At 38.4% G+C, this 23461-nt stretch overlaps 1 pseudogene across 1 annotated transcript; it reads right to left on the reverse strand.

The window, feature by feature from the left end:
* Positions 1-10892: 10892 nt before the first annotated feature.
* LOC100603129 lies at positions 10893-11459 on the reverse strand (annotated as a pseudogene). Its single transcript, XR_001116290.2, has one exon. The product of XR_001116290.2 is annotated as a 40S ribosomal protein S4, Y pseudogene (transcript).
* Between the last annotated feature and the right edge of the window lie 12002 nt (positions 11460-23461).

Here is a 23461-nt window from a genome sequence, read left to right on the forward strand (position 1 = left end):
AGGTTTTTAAAATAAATGATACTAAGTATTATTACCCTGCAGTTAAAGATAAACAAAAGCACTCAGGTAATAAGTCACAATATAACTAGGAGGTCATGTATAGAATGATCTCTGAGAAAGTAACATTTCACTGATCTGTCATTTGTTTTTTGTTTTTGTTTTTGTGTTTTTTGTTTTTTGTTTTTGAGACGGAGTCTCTCCCTGTCGCCCAGGCTGGAGTGCAATGGCACAATCTTGGCTCACTGCAACCTCCGCCTCCTGGGTTCAAGCAATTCTCCTGCCTCAGCCTCGCTAGTAGCTGGGATTACAGGCATGCATCACCATGCCCGGCTAATTTTTTGTATCTTTAGTAGAGATGAGGTTTCACCATGTTGTCCAGGCTGGTGTCATTTGTCTTAAATTGGTGATCTCAGGTTAAAATCCAAATGACTTTCTAGATGCTTAAATTATGTGTATACTAAACTTGAATGGAGAAGTGATTCTGATCATGTAAATCACTCTGCTTAGTGACCAATTTCAATTGCAATTCAACTTCTAAGCCAGTCACTCTTCATTATTTGAGGAATCACAGTGTCCTCATGGTGGTCTTCACACTGGAACTGCAGATTCATAGGTATTCAGATTGGCATGTGGTTGCCAGGGGTGACTGAAGGCATTTCATTCCTTAATGCCATATGGGCTTTAATTTTATATATTTTTATTTTAAGTGTTTACGCAATTGTCTTACATTGCAATTTGTTAGCCTGATCCTTCCTTCTGCACCAGAGAAAAATCATTTTAAGATATTTAAGAATGCCTCCACAATGCCCCCACCTTCTGTTCCAAACCTCATATGGATTAATCTCCAAGTTATAAGGAAATTGATCCATCACCTCTAAAAGTTATACTTCCCACATTCTCACAAGATCTAGCACTGAACACATATGCACACACACACTTTTATCATTTTGTTATTACTTTGTGATAACTTATCATTAGACTCCCACACTGGGTTTGTTATATAACCTTCATGAATTACATAATGTACTGAAAGCTATTATTGCAAAATGGACAGTGTGTCTTTTCATTACCACCTGTGATTCTGAAGTGAGGGTTCAGAACAAACATTCCTCCCTCAGTTTTCTGTGAAACATCAACAAAAAGGGTCTTTATTCTTGCAGTTCAATTCTTACATTTTAAAATTCAATTTTTTAGGTAAGCAGGTTCATAGCATTTCCCCCAGGACCGCTCCTATTAATACCCAAAATATCAAAAAGCTATAATTAAAATTTAAATATATAAAATACTTAACAACAAAAATATTAAGTAGATTACACTGAGAATCAACGTTATTCCTTGTTTCAGTTGGCATGTGAGTCTTCAAGATGGTTTTTAGTCTTTCCACTTTCCCTGGGATGTAGTTCATACTCTCATCCACCACGTACCCCAGATCTATGAAGGCACATCTTCCCCGGTCAAGGTGATCCCAGGGATCTCCTGCATGCAATGTGTACAGATTTTAGCATTGAGCATGAAATCCTCTCTGACCCATCCTAGCAGAAGTAATCTTTCTCTCTCTCTCTTTCTCTCTCTCTCTCATTCTCTCTCTCTCCTCATTTCTCTCTCTCTCTCCTGGCCAGTCCCAAGTATTTATAATCTGTGTGTGTGTTCCCAGCTGCCCACTCTGGCTTCACATTGCTGTGCCCATGCCAGAGAAGAGGCGGATTTGAAAAATATTTCTAATGATTAACATCTATTCTGTTTCCATCTCTTCCTAGATATCTACAACTTTTATCTTTCATATATATCTCTAGAGATTTACTTCTCATGTTCAATGAGCCAAAGTTCCTGACCAACCAGCTAAAATTCCTGGACTACATTGTAAACCAGATATGATTGTGTGCCACAAACAGTCTGTATCATCACCAGATAACAACTTTGGAGCAGGATTTCTTTTTCATTCTCCAAAATAAAATTAATTCCACTTAGAACAAGAGAGAAGGCATACTTCACTGATGACTTCACAGGGAGACAGAAGAGTTGGATTGTAATGTACAGGGCACAGCACCCCATAATCCCCAACAGACACATACATCCATGCCTTCGTAGGCATTTTCGCCTCAGTCTTTCTTCTTGGCTTTCAGCAGTTATGTCCTCCCCATTCCCTCCTCATTCCCTCCTGACTTTTCCTTCCTTGAGTCTCCAATGTTCTCTCTCTATTGCATGGACACTTGCCCTTCACCTTAGTAAGTTGAGTTTACTCACCTGAGTGAATAAACTTCTGCGTATGCACATCTAATGCTAATCACTTTCTGCAAATGAGTAAATGCCCAGTACAAGGTACAACCCAGGTACTTGACATTTCTCCTTTCATTTTTAAAACTTCTCAAAAGTAACGAAAATAAAACACCAAAGCACAAGCTTTATTTTCAGTGAAATAGAAACAAGGCTCAAAAACATGTGTTAAAGACAACTAAAAGTAGCCAAGTTTATGCATAGCCCCATAGACAAGGAGCTTGATAGAAACCAATGAAAGATCTCACAATGATTGAGAAACACCACATCAGAGAACTTGCCACCAAATATATACTCACTGAAGGTGAGTTTTGAAGGGCAGAGCCAAAGCTCTTTTCCGCAACAGCATCATAGAAATAGGGCCTCCTACATGACGGCAGATAGTACTCCTAGATCTAGTTTGGGTCAGACGAGCAGAGAAGACAGGACTCCCTAGTTAATCACACAAGCCTGATTTTTAGTAACTGTAAGACTTTGGTATCTGAGAAGATGCATTATGCATGGACCCTCCATGCACATAGGAAACTTTTGCAAATGGCTTGTCAAAGAAAACCGAATTCATTCAATCGTAAGTCATAAAAAGAACTATTCAGCAAGCATACAAAGACACTATAAGGCAGAAAGAATGAGTAGCAAGATTTCTTAAAAGGTGAGGAATATGGCCAGTCGTGGTGGCTCACGCCTGTAATCCCAGCACTTTTTGGAGCCAAGGCAGGTGGATCACAAGGTCAAGAGATCAAGATCATCCTGACCAACATGGTGAAACCCTGTTTCTACTAAAGATACAAAGTTAGCTGGGTGTGGTGATGCACGCCTGTAGTCTCAGCTACTTGGGAGGCTGAGGTAAGAGAATCACTTGAACCCGGGAGGCAGAGGTTGCAGTGAGCTGAGAAGGCACCACTGTACTCCAGCCTGGTGACAGAGCAAGATTCCATCTCAAAAAAAAAAAAAAAAAAAAGGTGAGGAGTACTCATAAGCAAAAGTTTTCCATGGAACAATAAAAATGTGGACAAATATTTTGCCTTCAGTTTAAAATAATATAACTTAATGGCAGAATGATCTCTATAACAAGAGACCATGAGCTAGAAATGCAAGAACTTAAGGGGAAAATGGTGAGAAGGCAAGAATTGATAAAGTGTGAACTTGCAGAGCTCAGTAAGGAAGTAGAAAATATAACACCTTTAAATAAATGAAGTAAAAGTAGGAGAAAACAGATGAATAAACACAGCAGGAAACATAAAATGGGCATAGAGAATAGAAAAAAGAGAAGTGAATAAAACAAAAAACTTCTATGAATGTGTACATATGACAATGAAAAGCAGATGCCATACAATATATGTTACATTATACTCCCAGGAGAAAAATAACACAAAATAATGGAATAGAAAAAATGCTTAAGATATAATTTAAGAAAACTTTCCTGATATAAAAGAAAACTTTACTCTGCAAAATGAACTGGCATAACCTGTCAGAGAAAGTTATCTAGAACATAAAGAAACATCTGCAAGATACTTTAATACTTTTCCCATATGCCCCTAGAATACTTGCCCGTGGCACTTGCAGCTGCAGCATTTACCCCGAGATAACTTTGCCACAAAATATCTCATTTTTATTACTATTTTCACTTCACTCCAGTATTTCAACTTTGGAAACAAAAGACATAATTCTATTTAAAGTATTCTGGTTTTAGTAGTGGTATTTCCTTTTACAAAATATAGTAATTCTTGATCGCTGAAAATGTCAAATCCTAGAAGATGGTAGCATTCCTACTCATGATGTTAACATCATTCTCCAATAGTTGTTGGCCAAAGATTCATTTGAGGAATCTGATTTTTCCAAAATAAACCATTCTGATGATTCAGATGGTAGTGATGTTAGCTCTGTTTAGAAATAATTCCAAGAACAGTTTTAATATTTAATTTCCACATTGAGAAACAGTCAAATTTGCTTCAACCTCAAAGAGTGCATTTATATAAGTTTAAATGAGCACTGGCAGCAAGCTGCACTTCTTTTTTCCTAAATGAGGAAAGAGTTAAAGAGAAATAGAAAGTAGTAATAATTTCATAAAAGGCCAACTTTATTTCAAGTCTAGAGGCTACAGTAGACAAACAGTTTTGGGCATTCAAGTACTCAGGAAATACTTTTCCCAAAAACCTTTAATAAATGACTACTATGGGCGAGAGCAGTGGCTCACACCTGTAATCCCAGCACTTTGGGAGGCAGAAGTGGGTAGATCACTTGAGGTCAGGAGTTTGAGACCAGGCTGGCCAATGTGGTCAAACCCTGTCGCTACTAAAAATACAAAAATTAACTGGGCGTGGTGCCATGTGCCTATAATCCCAGTTACTGGGGAGACTGAGGCAGGAGAATCACTTGAACCTGGGAGGGAGAGGTTGCAGTGAGCCAAAATCACACCACTGCATCCCAGCCTGGGCATTAGAGTGAGACTCTGTCTCAAAATAATAATAATAATAATAATAATAATAATAATAATAATAATAAATGAGTAGAAAGACTACTAGAGGAAGAACATCAGCCAACTAATGGTTAAGGAAACTGTCAGAAAGACTTGGGGTACACATTAGCCATATATGATAGTAAAACTAACACTAAGAAAAGCCAGAATATTTGAGTGGCAAAATACAATAGATATTTTATGCCTTGACATTATAAAATAATAAAATAAAATTAAGGAGAGAGAGTTGGAAATGGAAAGAATACGTATGCTAATTGCTTCATCTGTAATAGTGGGGATTCAGGAATCTTATAAAAAAGTAAGGTAATTGAAATAATATTTAGTATCTTAAGGAATCTAAAAGGCATATTGTAATAATGGTGAACTAAATGATTGTAGAACAATTCTACTGTGAGAACCAGAAAAACTTTAAAAAGAGGTTAAGAAAACAAATAAAACCTTTTTAAGACAGCAAGGACTTGAGTAGTCAAGATCCAGAAAAAATGAGAATCACTCAAAGGTTGGCTGATATTATTTTTTTCTGTTAAGAAATTTGCTGACTGAATAGAGAGGAGGCAGATAACAAAATGTTAAAGTGACAATTGAGAGGGAAATAGCTAATCTGAGCTACTGACAGCCTTACAGATTTAGTGTACAAATATTGAATCTTAGAGTTTAAAGCTTGCTTAGAAGAAAAAATATTGGTGACCCTCTCAGGACTTTAGCTGAACCCACCCCAACAAAGCGTTACACACTGGGAATAGGGATAAAAAAGATATAGACCACACCTTAAAGACACTGAAGCTGTGATTGGATAAAGATGAATGGCCTCTGATCTATCTGCCTATAAGCTGCAAAAACAAATCCTCTCTAGGGGAAAATAATAATATTCAGAGTCTCAAATTTTCTCTCTAATTCGTCAAATATAATGGCAGGTACTCAATCAAGAATTATTTAACAAACCGGGAGATAAGACTATCTGACCAAATTCCAAGGAAAACTTCAGACAATGAAACAGAACACATGGAGACCTAGATGATGGAGTGATGAGACAGGATCTTACAATTAACTTTGGTTGTTATATTGATGATATTAGATGACAAGAAGCAGAAGTTTAGCAGAATACCTGAAATTTAAAATTATTGAATGGAAATTATTAAACTGAAAAATGAAACAACCATTAAGAATCATTTTGCTGGCAGATTAGACAAAGCTAGAGAATGAATTCTTGAACTGGAAATTAGATAAGAAGAAAATATCCAATCTGAGTTATAGGGAGGAAAAAGAATGGAAGTTAGAGAAAAAAGTTTAAAATACATATGAAATGTAGTTTAAAAGTATAGCATATATGTAACAGAAGTAGTAGGAGGAAAGTAGAAAGACAATCATGCAGAAATAAAGGATTAACGACAAAATGCCTTAAACTACTCCCAAGTAGATAAAAGACATCAGACCACAGACTCAAGAAATGTTGTGCACCCAGGTAGAATAAATAGAATTGATATATTCCAGTGTGTATCATAGTAGACGTACTGAAAACAAAAAAGAGCACAAAAGACAGGGTTAATTGAGTAGGGAAAATAAAATAATAATAAATTTTTGTACATCAAATAGTAGAGCTTTAAAATATGTGAAGCTAAAATTAAGGAATTACATAAAATGGAAATAAACATCATGAAAAGTGTTGACATACATCAAAAAACAGCCGATGTACATCAAAAAACAAAAAAAAAGGGAAGATGTAAAATCTATACTTAGACATGAGATACTATTTGAGTCTAGCAATTGCAGAGTATACATTTTTTCAAGTGTATAAGATAAATTTGTCAAAATTGATATATGCTGGTTAATAAATGAAGTGTCAACAAATGTCAATGAATTGAAATTATGTGCACTATTTTCTGTAACCACAGTGGAATTAAGCTAGAAATTAACTTTTAAAACATAAGACTACAGATATCTTCCCCTCCTATGAAGAAATAAGCAATATCCTTCTATATAACTCATGAGTTCAAATCCATATATAAATCATAATGAAAAGAAAAAATGCATTCAACCAAGTGCTAATGAAAATGAAGCATATCAAAATTTGTGAACCCATCTCTCTAAGGTAGTTAATAGCCAAAGATGCATAGATTAGATAAAGAAAAAGCATGAAAATCAAATATTTAAGCGTCCATTTCAATGCATTTGTATAAGAGGAGCAAATTCAATATAAAGAAAGTAGAAGGAAAGAAACAGTAAATAGTAAAAATTAGCAAAATAGAAAATGAGTTCACACTTATTTTTTCACATATTAAAGACTTTTGAAAAGCGTTTTGATGTCTTTTCAAATGCTTCATACATTGAATATGAAGTTTAACTTCATATATTTTTCAATATATGTCTTTCCAAACTGTCATCATTCTGTCAAGACTACACCCCTGCTCCATCCCTGCCACAAAAAAAGAGAGAAAAGAGAAAAAGAAAGAAGGCACACATTGTCGATATCTGGAATGAGAAAAGCAACATAGCTAAAGATCTTAAAGACATTAAAACTTTAAAAAGAACATACTGTATTCTTACATATACATAAAATGCTAGAACAGGAAAAATTATGGAAAAGAAGAAAATCAAAACAAGAATTGGCTCTAGGGAAACTGGAAAGGTGATTTACTGAGAAGATCTATAAGAAGACATTCTGGGATGATGACAATGTTGCGTATCTTGATAATACTTTGGTTTGCAAAGTTAGAAACTCACCAGATGGAACACCTAAGATATGTGCATTTTATTGTATGTAAATTTTATCCCAAAAGGAAAAAAGTAGAAACAAATATTGAACACAAGTTAACAATATGCATTCTGAAGTATTTGTCAGAAATTGCACTGACTTTTGCAACTTACTTTAAAAAGCATTAAAAAAGATGAATTGAAGAATGAAACAATGAATAGATGGACAAATAAATAACAAATTATAGTAAATATACCTTGTAGAATCTAGGTAGTGTGCATCTGGGTGTTCACTGTAAAATTTTTTGACTTTTGTAGGTTTCTGAAATATAAATTGTAGAATCTAGGTGATGTGTATCCGGGTGTTCACTGTAAATTTTTTTTTAACTTCTGTATGTTTCTGAAATTTTTGTCATACAGAAAAAAATAGAACATAATGAACAAGTTTATCTCAATAATTAGAAAATTTAATAAAATAACTGCATTTCTAGTAAAAACACAACTTACCAAATCAAACACAAGAGGAAATAAAAAACCTGTTTAACTTTCTATCCAAAAAAATTGAATTTATATTTACAGATCTTCCTGCAGAGAAAATTCCAAGTTGGAGTCCAGAAACAGACTCATACTTACAACACTTGATTTTTTTCAAAAGTGACACTACAGAGCAGTAGTGAAAAAGGGAAAAAATCTTTTTTTCAACAAATAGCTTTATGGAAACAGCCATAGTAAAATTGATATATATAACATAAGAAACTAAGCTAACCCGTACCTCACTCCAAACAAAAAATTCAATTCCAGGGGGACTGCAGAACTAAATGTGAACAGTAAAGAAATAAAGTTTCTAAACTAAGACATGGAAAAATGTTTCATAACCTTGTGGCAGAGAAAAAACTTTTACACAGTACACTAAAGCATTCTTCATAATTGAAAAAAGTATCAGATAGGAGCAAATTAACATAAGAAACTTCTGTTTATCAAAATGTATCCTTCAGAAGATACAAATCCATGCCACAGAGAGGGTCATGCTGGTTGGCTGACTTTCAGACCAAGACAATAAAGCAAAGTTACTGAATCCTTCAGTGTTTGGGGACTGACTAATTAATGCTGGTTGTAAATTAGTTCAACCATTGTGGAAGACAACGTGGTGATTCCTCAATGATCTAGAACCAGAAATGCCATTTGACCCAGCAATCCCATTCCTGGGTATATACTCAAAGTATTACAAGTCATTCTACTTTAAAGACATATGCACATGTATGTTTATTGCAGCACAATTTACAATAGCAAAGACTTGGAACCAACCTGAATGATAGAAAGGATAAAGAAAATGTGGAACATATATACCATGGAATACTATGCAGCCATAAAAAAATGAGATCATGTCCTTTGCAGGGACATGGATGAAGCTGGAAATCATCATTCTCAGCAAATTAACACAGGAACAGAAAATCAAACACCACATGCTCTCATTCATAAGTGGGAGTTGAACAGTGAGAACACATGAACACAGGGAAGGGAACATCACACACCGGGGCCTGTTGTGGGGAGAAAGGGACAACATTAGGTCAAATAGCTAATGCATGCGGGGATTAAAACCTAGATGATGGGTTTATAGGTGCAGCAAACCACCATGGCACATGTATTCCTATGTAACAGACCTGCACATTCTGCACATATATCCTGGAACTTAAAGTAAAATATATGTGTGTGTGTATATACATATATTCAGGTATAAGCATGGAATACTACACAGCCATTAAAAAGAATGAAGTCATGCCCTTTTCAGCAACATGGATGCAGCTGGAAAACATTATCCTAAGTAGATTAACACAAAAGCAGAAAATCAAATACTACATGTTATCACTTACAAGTGGGAGCTAAACATTGAAGGCACGTGGTCATAAATGGGAACAATAGGCATGGTGCAATACAAGAGAGGGTAATGGTTGAAAAAACTACCGATTGTGTACTATGTTTACTACCTAGGTGATGAATTCATTCATACTCCAAACCTCAACATCACAAAATATACCCTAATTACAAACCTACACATGCATCCCCTAATTCTAAAATAAAAGTTGAAAAAAGAAAAAAAAAAACTAAGATTGCTTGTTTAGAGTTCGGAACCAGGACTAAGGAACAGTCCATCTTTTCCTCTTTTGAACATGATTAGATATCAGGAAAATGTAAATTTAAGTCAATTTCCACCAAATAAATAAACTTAAAGACTGACGTAACTAGTGTTGGCAAGGATATATGGCAGCCCCAGCTCTGAGGTACTTCCAGTGAGAGTGTAAGTTGGTACAGCAATTTGAGAAGACTTTTGACAGCCAAAGGTGAACATATGCACATCTATGGTTCAACAATTATACTCTTTGGTATACTTTATAATTGTTTTAACTTACTGCCTGCAGGGAGTTTCCAGACTAAGGTGCAGGGAAGGGAAACCCAGGCCGATTCTGAACATTGAGACAAAACTGGAAGTATAACACAAAATCCTGAAGTAATAATAAACAAATTATTAATGTTAAAGATATCAAATATGTCATTTTACAAAAGCTTTTGTGGAGCAAAAACCTCTTAAGTGAATCTAAAAGACAACTGACAAAAGGGGAAAATATATTTGAAACATGGAACACACACAGAGAATGAATCACTGTAATGTATAAAGATTCCTTAACAATTTTCGCCTGTCAGGCCAGCAAAATATCACATATTTGAACACAACAAAATGGTTGAAGCTGTGGGGAAATTTGTTTCCCTACAGCTGAATGGGATTGTTTATGATATAATATCTACGAAGAGAAAATTGACAGCTCTCAAGTTACAAAAGTATATACCTTCAATTTTACCATTCCTCTTCCCAGAATGCATTCAACACATGGAAATAGTGGTAAGACAAGGTTATTCATGGTGGCGTTGTTTGTAAAAGAAAAAGATTGAAAAGGACTCAACTGTTAATCTACAGGTGAATGATTAGATAAATAAAAGTACAGTCATAAGATACGATGCTAGTCAGATTAAAAAATAAAAAGAACAAGGGATCTCATTGTGGATTGGTAGCAAAGAATATCCAGGATATATTGTTCAGTTAAAAACTTAATTGCAGAATAGTCCACATAGTGTGGTGTCATTTGTGTAAAACATGAGAGGGGAGGAAATATTAATGTTGACTTTTATATGCACAAAATATCTCAGAAAAGATGAAGAAAAATGAATAAAATTGAAGAGAAAAAACAAAACAGATAGGGGTGGGAAGGAGAAACGGCATTGTGTTCCTTTTCATCTTTTTTGATATTTAAACTATGTGACTGCATTATCTATACATCTTGTATATGTATATATACATTATCTATACCCATATAAAAAAAATCATTTCAAAAGACGTTACAGGGAGAGCGATGAATGTCTGTATACAAAAAAGAGAGAAAATTTTTTTGTTGTTGTTAGAATTCATTATTTGTGCAAAGAAAAAAAATATGCCACTACTATAATTTAGCCACTGCTCTGTTTGGCAGCCAGCCTCTTTTCTCTCTCTTCAGCAATAGTAAGTCGGATGCCCTTTCCCCGGGGCAGGGAAATCCAAGGTTTATTACCATTGCCAATGACAAAAATGTTGGAAATCCTTGTGGCAAAGCTGTTGCCATTGGCATCCTTCACATGTACCACATTGCAAGAACCAGGATGTCTTTCCCTGTTTGTGACCACACCAACACGACCGAGGTTAGCTCCACCAATCACCATACATACATTGCCTGTGTCAAATTTGATAAAGCTGGTTATCTTGCCAGTCCCTAAATCAATCTGCACAGTATTGTTTACCTTGATGAGAGGATCTGGGTAGCGAATGGTTCGAGCATCATGAGTCACCAGGTGTGGAATTCCCTTTGTCCCCACAGTAATCTTCCTCACTTTGCACAACTTGTAAAACACACCAGTTAGTTTGTCGAGCATCCAATGCTTTGGCGCTGCAACACACTTCAAGTTCTTCTTGGGGCTCCGGGCCATGGCAAAATCCCGCGACGGAAGAGGAGAAAATATTTTTAGTTAATCAGATGCACTCTCCCAATAAGACTGTCTGGAAAGGATAATAAATGAATATTTCTATCTCTTTATCATATTAGATTTCTGTACAATCTAGTATATGAAACAACAAAGGTACATTAAGAAGCACTCAAAAAACAAACTCATTATTGTCAGATGTAAAATGCTAGTGGTTGGCAAAAACAAAGGCAGAGAAACATGGAAGTAATAGAACATTGAATTTTTGGGTATTTCTAGGACATATGAAGAGTGGCTACACAGATCTGGAAAAGTGGTTGAAGCCAGGTCACAGAGGACTTTAACTGTAAAACTTGGTGTGAACTGCATTGTTTTCCATGGAACTATAGCCAGTTCATGTGACATATTCCAGAACAAATTTAAATGAGTCCGCCTTAATCTGTCATTAGTTTTACATAAATGCAGTTTACATCCTTCTGATAAATGCCATAGGATATTATAAAATAGCTGCTTAGGAAATACTGTGCTTCGAATACATTGTCTGCTATTTTTCAAGAAAACAGCTCAAAAGTAAACCCCCAGGAAGCATTGTCTGACTGAACTATTTTGCAGCTATCTTGGTGAAAAGCCCAGGACATGAGCACCATTGAGAAACTGATATAAGCAATAGTCAGTGTTCTTCCCAGATACTGTATTTCCTGATGTTGAATGGTATTGAATAAATAAATAAGCCTTGTCATGTGCAGAAGGCCAACACAGAGCATTCACCTTTTTGTTGTTGTTTGTTTCATTACTGTAGAGAAGAGTGTTGAAATGTCTTCTTTCTTTTACAGATGAGGAAGTGAAGCTGGTGAGAAAATCAGCAGTGCCTTCTCAGGCTTGCCTATGTATCACTGTAAGTGTCCCGTTGTTTACGTCATTTGGATACTGCCAACCACAAGGAATGGCTAACTAAGGTAGTGGCTAACCAGTGTGAGAAGTGCCTTGGGAAAGCAGTGTAATTGTGGAGAAAAGGCCACTCAATCAAAGGCAGGGATGATGTCCTGCCAAGTGGGAGGCTAATGAGTAAAGGGGAGGAGACTGGGGGCCCCCAAAAGGAATCAGTCCTTCTAACTCCTGCCCATTGGCCAGCCACAGCTGGTTTGCTCACCACCTCTACACCTGGGAGGGCAGGGAGGCAGGAACATGGCAATTGGTAGTATTTCAAGAAGCTAAATCTGAAACAAAATTCACATGCTGACTTGATACTGCACATACATGTGAGGTTTCTCAAGAAAGTAAGGGTCAGGCATGGTGGTGGCTCTTGCCTCTAATCCCAGTGCTTTAGGAGGCCAAGATTGGGAGAATCACTCAAGGTCAAGAGTTAGAGACTAGCCTAGATAACATAGCAAAACCCCATTTTCACATTTTTTTTTAATTAGTCAGGCACAGAGGCAAGCACCTGCAGTCCCAGCTATTCAGGAGACTCAGATGGAAGGATTGCCAGTGCTCAGGAGTTCGAGGCTGCAGTGAGCTATGATCCACCACTGCACTCCAGCCTGGGCAACAGAATGAAACCTTGCATCTTAAAAGAAAATGTAAAAAATATATTTGACAGATGTTGGTGAGCTTCTAGGTGCTAGGTTCTATGTTGAGGGATCTCAAAGGCTGAGACCACATTTTCTTAATGTCATATACTTGCTCACCATTCTCATACCTCCCTGATATGGTTTGGCTCTGTGTCCACACCCAAATCTCACGTCACATTGTAATTCCCATAATCCCCACATGTCAAGGATGGGACCAGGTAGAGGCAATTGGAACATAGGGCAGTTCCCCATGCAGTTCTTGTGATAGTGAGTGAGTTCTCACAAGATCTGATGGTTTTATAGGCTCCTGGCTTTTTCCCTGCTTGCAATCACTCTGTCCTTCTGCCCTGTGAAGAAGGTGCTTGCTTCTCTTTTGCCATCTGCCATGGTTGTAAGTTCCCTGAGGCCTCCAAGCAATGCGGAACTGTGAGTCAATTAAAGCTCTTTCCTTTATAAATTACCCAGTCTCAGACTAATACAATAAATTGGTACCTCAGAGAGTCAGGTGCTGCTATAAAGATACCCGAAATTATAGAAGCATCTCTGGAACTGGGTAATAGGCAGAGGTTGGAATAGTTTGGAGGGCTCAGAAGAACACAGGAAGATGTGGGAAAGTTTGGAACTTCCTAGAGACTTGTTGAAGAGTTTTGACCAAAATGCTGATAGTGATATGGACAATGAAGTCCAGGCTGAGGTGGTCTCAGAAAGAGATGAGGAACTTTTCAGTAACTAGAATAAAAGTGACTCATGCTACGCTTTAGCAAAGAGACTGGCAGCATTTTGCCCCCACCCTGGAGATCTGTGGAACTTTGAACTTGAGAGAGATGATTTAGGGTATCTGGTGGAAGAAATTTCTAAATAGCAAAGTGTTCAAGAGGTGGCAGAGCATAAGAGTTCGGAAAATTTGCAGCATGATGATGCAATAGTAAAGAAAAACCCATTTTGGCACGGATAAATTCAAGCCAGCTGCAGAAATTTGTGTAAGTAACTTGGAATCAAGATAATGGGGAAAATGTCTCCAGGGATGTCAGAGACATTCGTGGCAGCCCCTCCTATCACAGGACTGGTATCCTAGGAGGAAAAAATGGTTTCATGGGCTGGGCCCAGGGCCTTGCTGCTTTGTGAAATCTTAGGACTTGGTGCCCTTCATCCAAGCCATGGTAAAAGGGGATAACGTACAGCTCAAGCCATTGCTCCAGAGGGTGCAAGCCCCAAGCCTTGGCAGCTTACACATGGCGTTGGGCCTATGGGTGCACAGAAGTTAAGAATTGAGGTTTGAGAATCTCCACCTAGACTTCAGAGGATGTATAGAAACACCTGGATGTCCAGGCGGAAGTTTGCTGCATGAGTGGAGCCCTCATGGATAACCTCTGTTAGGACAGTATGGAAGGGAAATGAGGGGTCAGAGCCCCCACACAGAGTTTCCACTGGGGCACTGCCTAGTGGAGCTGTGAGAAGAGGGGCACCATCCTCCAGGCCCCAGAATGGTAGATCCACTGACCTTTCGCACCGTGCACCTGGAAAAGCCACAGGCACTAAATGCCAGCCTGTGAAAGCAGCTGGGAGGGGGGCTGTACCTTGCAAAGCCACAGAGGCAGAGCTGCCCAAGGCCATGGGAGCCCACCTCTTGCATTGGCATGACCGGGATGTGAGACATGGAGTCAAAGGAGAGCATTTTGGAACTTTAAGGTTTAATGACCGCCCTAATAGATTTTGAGTTTGCATGGGGCCTGTAGCCCTTTTGTTTTGGCCAATTTCTCCCATTTGGAATGGGAGCATTTATCCAGTGCCTGTATCCCCATTGTATCTAGGAAGTAACTAACTTGCTTTTGATTTTACAGGTTTATAGGTGGAAGGGACTTGCCTTGTCTCAGATGAGACTTTGGACTGTGGATTTTGAGTTAATGCTGAAATGAGTTAAGACTTTGGTGCACTGTTGGGAAGGCATGATTGGTTTTGAAATGTGAAGAAATGAGATTTGGGAGGGGCCAGGGTAGAATGATATGGTTTGGCTTTGTGTCCCCACCCAAATCTCATCTTGAATTATAGTCATCCCCATGTGTCATAGGAGGGACCTGGTGGGAGGTAATTGGATCATGGGAGTGGTTTCTCCCATCCTGTTCTCATGATAGTGAGTTAGTTCTCATGAGATCTGATGGTTTTATAAGCATCTGGCATTTCCCCTGCTTGTACTCACTCTATCCTGACACCTTGTGAAGAAGGCACCTGCTGCTCCTTTGCCTTCCACCATGATTGCAAGTTTCCTGAGGCCTCCCCAGAGTTGTGGAATTGTGAGTCAGTTAAACCTCTTTCCTTTATAAATTACCCAGTCTTAGGTATTTCTTCACATCAGTGTGAGAATGGACTAATACACTCCCCAAAACACATGCACATGCCCAAATCCTGTGCTGACCACCTCGAAGTATCTGGAGCCCCTCCTCTCTTTTCACTAGACCTTCTGCACATTAAAAAATTCAAATCAACATACCGTGACTAAAGTACATATAAACATAGAGCAAAGAAATTAATAAAGATCATTTTAATAAACAACATATTAACAGTTATACAACTTAACAAACATATTTCTTCTCTTATTTCTAAATTCTGTAGGGAACCCAGTAACTGCATCAGTGACAGAGCGGGAAACTCCTTTCGGAGGCCTTGGACTTGCTGAGTCACTGTGTTATACTCCAAGCAGCACACTCAGCTCTCTGCTGATGTAGGGGTTTATTCTCGAGAAGCATGTACCTCATGCTGTCTCCTGTTGCCCCCACCTCTCAGTTATGACTTTTTGTCCCAAATAGAAACCAGCAGAGATCTCCCGTCTTTATTATCTGAAAGGACAAAATTTGTGTCTGTCAGGAAGAAGCCAACTTAGCAAGCTCTAATAGCCTGGTGAGAGAGGGAGTGCAGGGAAAGGCTGAATGTATTTGAATAATGCTGATTCATGTAGGTCCTTGGAAAATATGTAAAATTTCCATTTCCTAGGATACGTTTGCCCTCACTACTCACTATTAGGTATTCACTATTGGGAATATCCAGACACCTTAAAAGGTGTCAAGACCTGACAGAGATCAGGTGGCTTTGTTGTGGGATTTTATGATATCTTTATTTATTTATTTATGCCTCTTTGTAGTAGATTATTAGATGATTATTACATTTATTGTGAGATATTAGTAATCAGACACTACGCAAAATGCTTCACATATGTCACTTCATCTAGGATTCTGTCAACTCTGTGAGCTGCAACTATCATTATCCTCATTTTTTAGAAGGAAAAAGTCAAGTACCTTGCCTAATATGACACAGCAAGTAGGCGTGAAACCTGGGATTCAAATCCAGGTAATCAGCCACCAGAATCCACCATACAACCACACATAGGCTGCATCTGAACATCTTGGGGTCAATGAGCTGTCCATCCTTGGGCAATAGGCTCACAGATCTGTGAAGAGCCAGCATCACACCATTGACAAATTCAGGCTTGTGGCATCCCTTGAGGAGATGCAGGCAGCATCACTGAACTGAGTTTTCTTTCCAAGATGTTTAACTAGTGAGGGCACCAGCACATAGAGGAAAATCACAGTGCCACAAGAACGCTGGCTTCAAAATACAGATCAAAGATTTTGGCTGCTCTCTAGGCGCTGTTAAGCTCTGAAAGTGGAACTAACCTTTGAACACATTCCTAACATGCATCTGAAACCAACTCCTGGGACTCCTTGCCTGGTGAATGGGTCCTTGTAGTGGTGCCATGGGCCTCTGAAAGACACAACCCTCGCTGCTCCCTGACTACAACTCAGTGGAGGTCTTCTGGCCTCATCAGTGCCCAGACGGGTGTTCATGCATGGAAATGGATTGGGTATTTGTTCACCTATAATAGTTGTTTGAGGAGTTAATCCTAGCAAAAATAGGTCAGCATCTTTTCTCCTTATCTTGGGATTAACTCCACAGCAACTCAACCAGGCAAAGCTGAAGCGCTTTATAGAACCAGATGCATAATTTCTGTCACGCAGACTTCTTTGTTAATGAGTACCCTGGCCCCAGGATGTGTTTGGAGAAAACTTTTCATATGGGTTTATTCTTCACAATGAATGAAATCTTTCCCTGGCCTGCAGATAGGCTGCTTTTCTTGGTCTTCACTTCTCATCTCAAACAGTTAATGGTAAAAACAAATGAGGTGACAATGCAGTCAGTCGAGGGAGCTTATGAGGCCCCAAATAGACTAACCAGAGATGGCCAGAGAGCTTTGCTTGCCATGCCACCAGCAAAGACCAAGGGCCACACTCTGGCTTCCCTGGCAAAACCTCATTTCATCAGCTCCTAACTTCAAAGGGCTCCACCAATAGAGGTCCCAGAATCTCATCAGCAACATATTCAGCAATTATCTCCAAAAGTATTTCTTTTACTTATCTAAATCCTTTGAATTATAGATGTACTGCTTCTTAGCTTCTCTCCCCTACGTTTCCTTTCTCTCTACCAACAAAAAGTCATCAGCCCTGAGAAAGATTCTTCCATTTCTTGGAAGTGTGAGTGGGCACAGCAGGTCAGGACAAGGGCCAGTGAGGACATGGAAGCACTGTCTCCCCACATGCACAATGAGGAAGTGCAGGATTGGCTGCAGATCTTGCAATATGGGTGCTTTTTCAAGACTGGGGAAAAATTGTCAACTATTCACAAACATAAGCAAAGGTCAAAGTAAGTGTCACAATAAATATTTGATTGGACTTGAGAAATCAACTTAATATTATAAGTTCTAAGAAGAATAACTTCAAATCAGAAGAGTCTTGTATTTGCACTTTTCAGATAAAATCTCTCTGTTGGCTGGGCTTAGTGGTTTACAGCTGTAATCCCAACAATTTGGGAGGCCTCGGTGGGAGAATCACTTGAGGCCAGAAGTTCGAGACCAGCCTGAGCAACATAGTGAGACCCTGTCTCTATTTATTAAAAATAAATAAATAAATAAAAATTTCAAAATCTTTTCCTTGCAGTGCTAAGGCATAAAGTTTTACAGAATTTAGAAACATATCAAGAACATTTCTATTTATCACCAGTGGGTCTTTCAGGATAAGTTGTTCCCTTCCTTATGGACTCTTGACCTTCTCTGGACCTGCTGTAAATAATAAACATTTTCTCCATGGTAAAAATGGCCTTCTCATTGCACTTTAATCAAGATACCCATTAACCAGTTGTCACCTTGTACTTATCCATGACTAAATCATCTAAAGGCATAAGAGTTATATACAAGCATGAGACTTGGGGGCAGCAGAGGTGATAATAGGGGCTTGTGGACTTCTATGAATTCTTCCTTCTTCAATAGTAGATCTGTCTCAAGATATGATTTTCCCACAGTGCTAAATAAATTTCAAATGTTTGCTTATATCAAGACCAAATAAACAAGAGGCACTGAACATTTTATAAAATTCAAGTTACATTGCAGTAAGAACACCAGTCAAGTTTAAGAAATATGATAATCGGGGAACTTGGATGCTATTCTAATTAATGCTATGTTTATGTAATGGCACAAATTCCAACAGGGTGCAAAATTACTGACAAAATACCCAATTCTATTAACTATCTAAGAATTTAGGTGGTCCTAAATCCCTTAGGTTGGCTAACTAGTGATTAGAAGCCACCTCAAGTTATTTCTGAGTTTGCACTCCATTATCACTTTTCCTGAATATGTAATAATGGCCAATCATTAGGCAGCTTCCACACACTGTTTTATAGGCTGTAGGCAAAAGTCTTTGTTCCCATTGCTGCCTGCCAAATGTGCTGTGCCTGCCGTTCTTGTTCCTGGCAGTATCTCAGGTAGGGTCTATAGACTTTCCCATCACTTTCAGACACTAACCATATCAAGTAGTTCTATTCTATCTTTAAAAAAAAAATTACAGCTGCAATCTCTTTCATCTTCAGACTTCTCCCTTCCCCTGGCTCAGGCGTCCCTCAAAGGCCTGGAGTAGGGAAGGGAAGATGTGTCAATATCTTCACTCTTTGTCACTTTGGCTGTCCCTCCTGCCTTCTGCACTCGGACACCCTTGTCCTCTCCAACTGTCCTGCAAGCAGGATGACTCCAGGAGCTGCTCACCTGGAGACTTCTTCAGGCAAAAGGCACACTCCATTCCCTGTGTCTCTAAAGCTCTGAGGACTCATGGGTATTCTCATACCTCTCTTCCTGGCTTTTGGCAGCAGCCCAGGACACATTCTTTGGAGACAGAGTTCCAGTACCCATTCTGGAGCACAGGACAAAGAGCCATTCAGCAACTTTTTACAAGGAAATCTTGTCTCTCCTTCACCTTCCAAGTAATCTCCTTGGCTCCTTTTCTATACCTAAGATCAGTGATGGCTAAGGGCCCCAGAGCATTGTGTGTTTTGAGGGATGGTCACCCAAAGCACGTTCTGCATATGGAGTCTGACCCTTCTCTTTATAATATGTGGTCACTTGATATTCTTTGCTCTCAATTTTTTGAAAGAGCAAAAATCCCACTTGACCTCCCACTACATAAGGATTGCATATCCAACTAAACGAGGTATGCATGGCAAGGGATCCTGTCATGTAGCTCTTTACGTTAGCCACAGTTTCTTCCTCAGTGCACTCTGAAGAGTATACAGTGTGACCATCAGCCACATCACAGATGTGATTTATGTAGGACAGATGAGAAGGAACCCCAGTGTCTTATCTATAATAATTTGGATATCTATGTTAAAGTGTGGTTGGCTCTATAATGATGCCCTGCTTTTGACCAACTCTTTCAAAATAATTAACGAACTTCTATGCCTAATTGTATTTGAGAAGAGAGCTTCTACTAGAATTTTTATAAATGTTCACAGAAATACAAACATTTCCTCTCTCCCTCTCTCTCTCTCTCATGTGGAGATGAGAGTCTTGCTGTGTTGCCCAGGCTGGTCTTGAACTCCTGGCCACAAGCAATCCCCTTACCCTGACCTCCCAAAGCACTGGGATGACAGGCATGAATCACTACTCCTGGCTCTAAGCCTTTTCTCCTAAACACTTTGGTAAACACTTTCTAAATCAACCTGCATTTCATCCTTTCCCTTCTTGGATGATCTCAGTAGTTGGCAATATACTGAAACCCTACTCGCTGTATCATCATTAGTCCTCACAATAATAGCTGCTGAAACTACCGTGTTCAAGGATGACTTATTATGACATAAATCTCCAGCAATTAGCACAGAACCCAAAACAAACAGGAATCCAGATACTATTTTTTGTTCAAGGTAAGAGCAATAATGGTGATTGGTGTTGATAATGAAATCCCACTGAGTCTAGACATCTTCCAACTTGAATAAAACCAATTTTATGAGCCTGTTTTCTCAAATATTATCTCTAAGCTGTCCTTCAAACATAGAATATATATTATACTCTTCTATTCATAACCTCTGTCCTCTACCCTTTGACTTCTCTTTTCAAATCAGCTCTAAGAGTTAGGGATAGTCTATACATTTAGTTCTTTTCCCTTCTGCTGCCAAATGTCTGTACCTAATAAACAACAATATATGAGAAGAGAATACATCAGCTCCAAAAGTAGGAATGAGTACTATCTGCATGCCACAGACTTCAAGAATGTTACATAAAAATAATGCTGAAGAGACTAGACTGAAAAAGCAATAGAAGGATGACAGACAAAAATGATTTTTGAGAGTATAATCCTACTCAGAAGTCGACGGGAGACCTTGTTATATGCCCAACATGATCCACGAGAACTAAGGGCGACAGTCGCCCAAGGGCCCATCAGAAGGACACAATTCGAACTCTGTCTTGTCCCAAGAACTAGCAACAAAAAGTCCTAAGTGTGTATTCAAAATGCCAATTGGCATTTCTTAGTAATGTGATTACAGTAATTAGAGGAGCACCAGGGTGTATCTGGGTAGAGCCCACAACAAATAGAAAAATAATTTTTGGAGGTGTAGAAAGAGAGGCTTCTGTAACCCCATTCCCAAATCGTATCAACTTGCAGCTCCAGCTTTTTCAACTTTCTTCTAGGGATTATAAATAGAACACCCAACTTATAATATAAACCAGCTCAGAAAGTAGGCTAAATATTAATATTGAGCCATTATACATTTTTCTTTGTAATTATGAATTCAAAAATTATATGTCCCACATAAAACTCCTAAGTTTAAAGGGAGGAATTTGCTTTGTAGACTCATATTAGCTAACTCTTTCTGAAATATCAATTTGTGTCCTCAGCAAAATTTAAAAGAACATTCTGCTTATGACATTTGAAATAAGCAGCAGTGAAAAAGAGAAAATGTGGGCCAGCTGACTCATTTCTGTGAAATTTGGAATGCCATCAGGGAGAGTACTGCATCTGCAGTGGCATTGTAAGTTGCCATGCCCACTTCCTCCTTTATCACTCAACCCCCACCCAACCCTAGCTCCACAGGTGGGTCCTGACAGGTCTAATCAGCACAGTGTCCTCAATGGAAAGAACCAGGGAGTAGAGAAAGGCACCAATAGCTTCTGCACATGAACGTATACAGATACACACACACACGCACGCACGCATGCACGCTTATTTTGCACCAAAATCTTAATGGTGATTTTTTTCTTCAATTTTTATTTTAAGTTCCAGGGTACATGTGCAGGATGTTCAGGTTTGTTACATAGGTAAAGGTGTACCATGGTGGTTTGCTGCACAGACCAACCCATCACCCAGGCATTAAGCCCAGCATCCATTAGCTATTCTTCCTAATGTTCTCCCTACTCCCATCTTCCCACAGGCCCCAGTGTGTGTTGTTCCCCAGATGTGTCCATGTGTTCTCATGGTTCAGCTCCCACTTATAATTGAAAACATGCAGTGTTTGGTTTTCTGTTCCTGAGTTAGTTTGCTGAGGATAACAGCTTCCTGCCCCATCCATGTCCCTGCAAAAGGACATGATCTTCTTACTTTTTATAGCTGCGTGGTATTCCATGGTGTATACCTAATGGTGATTATTTAAATTAGCAATAATTAAAAAATTGTTTCTGGTTCTATATTTTATATTTTTCTAAATGAGTTTCCTAGATGAATATATACATCATCCTGACCCATTCAGTCTGAAACGACAAAACAAGTTGTCAAATTGAATGGGTCAGGATGGCATATATATTCTTGTTTTGAGTCAGAGATATTGAGAAACTACTGGGTGACTAGAAAGCAGATTAATTTGAGTGGCCTGGGTTCTAGCACTGGAGATATCAGTGTTCAGCCGAAAGCAAGTCTAGTGGAAATAGACCTTTCCAATAGTAAGAAAAGGTATGATGTGCAATAGTAAAAAAAAGGTGTGATGTGCACTAATAGTAAGAACCTGGGAAAATTTATTTTTATTTTTTAAAGCTTATTTATTTTATTTTGTTTTTCAACCAACTTCCTGAAAAGTAACCTAGAAAATTATATCAATCATTAACATTAAAAAGCAACAAGCACACACAAACACACACACAAAGTTCTCTTTTGTAAAGGAGACAGAAACCTTAGCATTCTAACAGAATCCTGTATGCCCAGGGCTGAGTATCCCCAGTGAGCATCTAACTGAAGACTTCCCAACCAGAAGGCACCCCTGCAACCCCTCCAGATTTGTGTGCCTTTTAATAAAGCTGCCAATGCTTCCAAATATGTATGTTAAAAAACAGTCACAGAAAAGTAAATAACATTTCCATTGCCTGTATTGAGCCATTTTTACCCCATATGTTCTCTGATATCATAAGCTTCTCAAAATTGTGATAATATATTCAACTCTTTTAGTCTTTGAAATGCTTAGAACACTTTTCTTCTTTTTTCCCTTTTCTTTCCTTTTTTATTTTCTTCTTTCTTTCATTTTTGGAGCACTCATTTAAACCTTGTACATATACCATCTGCATCATCTCAATATAAATAAATTCTCCTAAGATTGCAAAAACATAGAATACATCATCTGAGGATGTAGTTCTAGCCCAGCTTAAACACCAAAATGCTTAGGTCAAAAGTTCATGCTTTTATACATTCATCTCACTCACCCTCTGGTTTTTCTGTGACTCACTTCTTGCTTCTACTTTTGATGAATGTCCCTTAAAAACAGAAAAAGGATCTGTGGCCATTTTCCAATATGATGAGTGTTCATAGCTCGAAAATTAACAAGTATCATATATTTCTACAATCTAATCTTACTTTTCTATGCTTCCTAACTATCAATGAAAAGGGAAGATACGCAGTGCAACCTGTGGACCAAGGTTACTTTCTTGCTGTTACATATGTTTTATATTGTCTTTGTTACACTGGGGGAAGCAGGAAAGTTAGGAAATCAGTTCAGCACCTAATCAATCCAAAGCAAAGCAATCTAAGTACACATCAGTGTGATTTTTGTGAAATTTCCAGGTATAGTTAATTTCATATCTACTGTTACCAAATATCAAGATAATACTGCAGAAAGATTTCCGTAGTTCCACTTTCCAGCTCCTGGACAACCATGA

The sequence above is a fragment of the Nomascus leucogenys genome, chromosome 16, assembly GCF_006542625.1.
Source record: "Nomascus leucogenys isolate Asia chromosome 16, Asia_NLE_v1, whole genome shotgun sequence".
Lineage (NCBI taxonomy): Eukaryota > Metazoa > Chordata > Mammalia > Primates > Hylobatidae > Nomascus > Nomascus leucogenys.